The sequence below is a fragment of the Abramis brama genome (genome assembly GCF_963993115.1).
Source record: "Abramis brama genome assembly, chromosome: 20".
Classification (NCBI taxonomy): Eukaryota; Metazoa; Chordata; class Actinopteri; order Cypriniformes; family Leuciscidae; genus Abramis; species Abramis brama.
The window spans coordinates 8,855,350-8,860,625 of record NC_139982.1 but is presented as its reverse complement, the minus strand read 5'-3'; the positions used below and the strand labels follow the sequence as shown (position 1 = coordinate 8,860,625).

The 5,276-nt window shown below is 35.9% G+C and overlaps 1 long non-coding RNA gene across 1 annotated transcript; it reads right to left on the bottom strand.

Moving 5' to 3' along the window:
- Positions 1–2,418: 2,418 nt before the first annotated feature.
- Positions 2,419–4,833, bottom strand: LOC311071500. The gene is made up of 2 exons (XR_014603874.1): positions 4,734–4,833; positions 2,419–4,615 (listed from the first exon to the last, which is right to left on the bottom strand). It is a non-coding gene; the product is annotated as an uncharacterized lncRNA (long non-coding RNA).
- Between the last annotated feature and the right edge of the window lie 443 nt (positions 4,834–5,276).

The window sequence follows — 5,276 nt, the reverse complement described above, 5'->3', positions numbered from 1 at the left end:
GTTGAAGAGACAAATACAGCTAAACATATACATCGTTGTTTTTTTCTCAAATTCACTGAAAGATTTTCTATGACCACTGTATTTCATTATGTAACCAAGAAAAACAACATATAAATTGCAATTGCAACTCAGTTTTATTAACCCGACTGCAGGAAAAACAACAATAACTTTAAATACATTAGAACATTATAAACTGACTAAATAGGTCATCAAAATAAAACATATTACTTGTGTGCTTTTTTGATGTGTTTGTGTGTCTGTGCGAACATGTTTTTGTGTGTTTTTTTGCATGTGCGCGCGCTTCGTGGCAAAAAAGTAACGGGGTTGAGTGTGACGGGGTTGTGATTTTTTGCTTGAAAATGGCCACTGCTCTACATGTAGTGAACAACAAGAGAGTACATGGCATTCATTGTATTAATAAATCATGTATATTTTTGAAATAACAAAGATAATTTTCACAAGTAATAGAATTCTATCTTTATTTGATGTAACGGGGTTGAGTCGTTGAGCTTGACGACCACAATATCAGATTCTAAATAAGTTATAGTTATAAAAGAAGGTGGTAACTTGCCTGTGTCTACACACAGTGTTGTTCAGAAGACTTCTATGATGTTAATTCATGTTATTGATGTCACATATAAGGATCTGTTCATTAGTTTTATGGGGGAGAATGGTTTGTGTAACGGGGTTGAGGGATTACTGAGGGACGGAACTAAATAATGTGATTTTAATAAATAATCATGAATTTACTTAGAAAAAAAACATTACCAGCAAAAAAGCACAGATAGATATTCATGGGAATGGCAAAATGTATGGACTTTTTTCTAATTATATTATTCATATTCCAAGTACACTTTCAAAGAAGGCCATGAGGGACATGACAAAATAGGTGGTGTCAACTGAAAAACAAGATAATTTCTAATATAAAGATAATATGTATGTCATTATTTTTAAACTTTATTAAAGGAGACATTTCAATTGATACAAAAAGCTTTTAAGAATAGATTTTGGTGACCCAATAGGTAAAATACACTTAAAAACTTCAGAGGGACTCAAATCGTACCGGTTTCGTGGAATGACTCTCCTGTTCTCTTCACCTGCTCTTGACTCATTTGTTTTCTCTCGGTGCTCTTCTTCTTCATGGATGAGTGAATGGACCAGATATTTCACAATATGAATACCTTAAGTCTGAAATACTCATATCTGCAATTTGATATATTTAGTCATAAAATCCTGTGTGGTCCATTCCTACCTGTTCTCTTGGCCTGCTTTGTTATTCTCTTTCACCTGCTCTTCATTGTCCTCTCCATCTTCATGACTGAGTAAATGTACCATTATGTTACTGTTATACTACAATGTCAACGTTCAGTAGCCTAGGAAACTACTTGCATATACAGTATATACACTATGAAATAGTGGTTAAAAACTACCAAACATATTTTTGTGATTAAAGCATTAAAGTATTAAAAACTAAAAGATATGATAAATAAGGTCTTTAAGATATATCTTTTTTTTTTTTATAAACAGCCATGTTCATGATTTTATTTGCTAATCAGTAAATTACTGATGTAATTTTATATGCACCGTTATTTTCAAAAGAAAAACGTTTAATTGTATTAAATGACTGGTTCTAATCAACCCTCTCCATCACAAGCAAGTCAATGCTTCTGGAATTATTAAAATACATCTGGATGAGGTAATTTACTCACACCACATCTAATAGTTTCTAACATCATGTTTGTAAAGTAGCCTAAAAGAAGGCCACGTAAATAAAACCGCAAAGTCTTATCGACAAAAGTCGAGGAGAAAGTTTATCAATCAAATTAACCGACAGCAGCTTTAATGCCTGAGTGACAGGTGGAAGACTGGCTGGATCTGGTTGTTACCGAACCAAAGAGTGGCTCATGTATGACGTTAGAGTCTGGTTGTCCAGTCCGGTTCCAGCAGGGCTTTGTCGATTCTTTTATGTTTTATTAATGTTATTGTGCCACCAGCCCCTGCTTTACCCCATAGAAAGCCGTTCATCAATGCGCCCTTGACATAACGGTCTTGTCCACATTACAGTTTAAAACTGTAACAGAGGACGAGGCCAAAAGCCCACTAACTAAGTTGTGCTTAGTGGTGAGGGACTCAGTTAACATTTGTGACAGTCTCCTCAGTTTTTCTGGAATTTAAATCAAATGCCCATTCACAAACATACCATAATGTTTTTTATTTATTGAGTGACGGGAATAATGAACTGGTAACTATGCCCTCAATTGCAACAACATTAAATGTTGATTAACTTCAAGACTTACAGTGATACAAATGATAGGTTAAGCTTACTATTACGATCCGTCTAGGTTAAATCGTAACAAAAAACTTAGACATGACTCCCATGCCCAGTCGTCAGACCAAAAAATACAAAAGAGTACACAATTCAAGAAAAACAATAACCGTTTTATTAAGATAAGATAAGTATTTTCAGAGTAACAGAAACCAGTAGGTGTATAATATTCAGGAAGACCCAAGGCCCAAAATAACAAACAAAACAGATAATAAACAAAATATCAAACTAACTTCCCTCAAAGTATCCAAATCAAAATCCAGCAAATTACCCTCAATACACTAACAAAAACAGAACGAACGTGATTTCAAAAGAAAAGGACAGGTCAACCCTACAAAACACCTCTGAAAATAAGAAAAGCTAACAGAATCTAAATCAAGGACAATACTGGTCTGACGGCTGGAGAGGAGACAGGAGAAGTGTGACCGGGATCACAGCAGCTCAACTTCAGAGAGCGGAAGCTGTAGTTTTAAACCCACGCCAGTTAAAGGGGTGGAGCCGTCCCGCAGCTGATCAGAGGATCCTGTGCACAACACACACAAAAAACACAAAAAACACACACACACAGAAACAATAACGGCGAATACAAACAATATACAATATCAAAACATTTTATGCAAAATTACACAATTGCGTAACACTTACCAATCTCTTTTTATCCACTTGGACATTGATGTCCTCATTTTAAGGCATTAGTTTTCATTTTCTTTTTTAAGTTTTCTGTTCTGCACCCCAGACCGCTTCCCTCCTCTGTCCATTTTGGACATGTGACTGTCACAGAGCAACGGCTCTTTTAAAGTATGTCGAGGGTGGGCAGTCAACCATTTCAATGACGAGTGGAGACCCTACAGAGCTCTATCAAGTCTGGGTGTTGTTGATCCAAACCATGGTGGACACACGCAACATATTGAAAGAGCTTGGTTAACCTACAAAAGACAGATTTGGCGACAGAGGAAATAGGACAGAGCAGCTTCTAGAAGAACATTTGTCTTTTATTGAGTGGACTTACTGGCTGGGACACAAGCACACAGATGGTCCTCTAGGTCGTCTTCTGAAAGACAGTAGAAGGCATTACAGCAATTAAATACCGTATGCTGGAAGACAATAGTTTTTCCAGTTCAGGCATCACATGGTTTTATGTTTATGTGAAGCTGTTACATTAAATGGAAATGGTACCAGACAATTAATAAATAATTATAAAATGTATAAATGTTTATAAAAGTTACTTTTTTCATGCCTCATTTTTAAAGCAATTTTTCTAGTCATGATTTGTGCAACCAAATATTAAAGTCATTTCAAACATTTGAGATTTTTGGTGAACTTTTACATCTTTTAGAAAATGTCTTTAGAAGTATGAAGTAACACTTCAGTCATTACTAGTTAGTTACCATGATTCTTACAGTAGTTACTAATGAAAAGCCAATCCTAAAGTGTAGAATCTTCACACACACACACACACACACACACAAAAAAAAAAAAAAACTTTTTTGAGAGGTAGGTTCAATAATAAAATGTGTATATGGTATTTGGATGGCTGATGACTCAATATGTTCCAGTAGTCTCCATGACTCTAGTGATTCAATGCCAGTCCAGAGCCGGAAAATTGGCCACAGGACGAGTAAGATCACGACAACTGCATTTAAACATCCATTTCTTTACAATTATTCAGTTGATAAATAGTTATCTAGGAGACAGCATAGGCTAATGCAATTATTACATTGTAGTGGCTTTACAAGAACAAAAAGTTTTACAGGGACAAGCACCTCTCACATTTTCTACACATTTTAGTCCAGTTTAGTAAGTGATATAAGATTATATGTTTACTTAGTACATCATAATAAATTAATAAAATCTGTGAAAGGTTTGATATTGTGTAGTTTGTGATCCTCCATCAGCAGCTGCAGTTTCTCTCAGCTGTATCAGTGCAGTCACTGTGACGTCTGACTGACAGAGGTTTTTGTACGACTCTTTATCACTGTGTGAACACATAGCCACTGTGATAACTCTGACAGTAATAATCTCCTGTATCTTCAGTCTGGACTCCACTGATGGTCAGAGTAAAATCACTGCCAGATCCACTGCCACTGAATCTAGATGGAGTTCCAGTATAAAGGCTTGTTGCATCATATATGAGGAGTTTAGGAGCTTCTCCAGGTTTCTGTGAGTACCAGTGTAACTCATAACCATTCCACACATTACTGCTGGTTTTACAGTTTATTCTGACTTCTTCTCCTGGTTGAACTGCTGATATTGATGGACTCTGAGTTACAGTGATCTGTCCTCTACACTCTGAAAGAAAACACAAACAAAAATGAAAATGATATATAGGATAATATACAGTATATGATAAAAATATTTAACATTTCAAGAGAAACAATATTCATTATAAAAACTGCATTACACAAACCTTGAATAAACAGTGCAATGGTCCAGATGAAGATGTTGATTGTGTTCATTGCTGTAGTTTAGTCTTGTGTGATGATGAAGAGTGTGTTCTGCTCTCAGTCATGAAGTGTTAAACTCACAGCACTATAAACACTCTCAGAGCACTGAAGCATGTGCTGACAATGCAAAGAAGTGGGCAGGATTTACAACAGCTTGTGCTGAGAACAAACTCATATACACTAGAGTTACAGAATCATGACTTTATTTTGTATTTTTATTGTGACTCCTGAGACACTGAGGATGTGCAGATGAACGTCCATCTCTGTGTCCATATTCAGTCATGTGACCATCATCACTGCTACACTTCCACTAGATGAACCGCCATCACTAAAGTAAGATCATGAATAATGAGTCTGTTCAGAAAGTATCAGGACTGATTGTGAATCTCTAATCAGAGTTCATGGTGTCACTCCATCTATCATGAAGCCTCATGTGTGTCTGAAATCATCAAATGGAGAAGAAACAGGCTGTTAAAGATGGAGACATATTAGAGCTTGCTCACGTT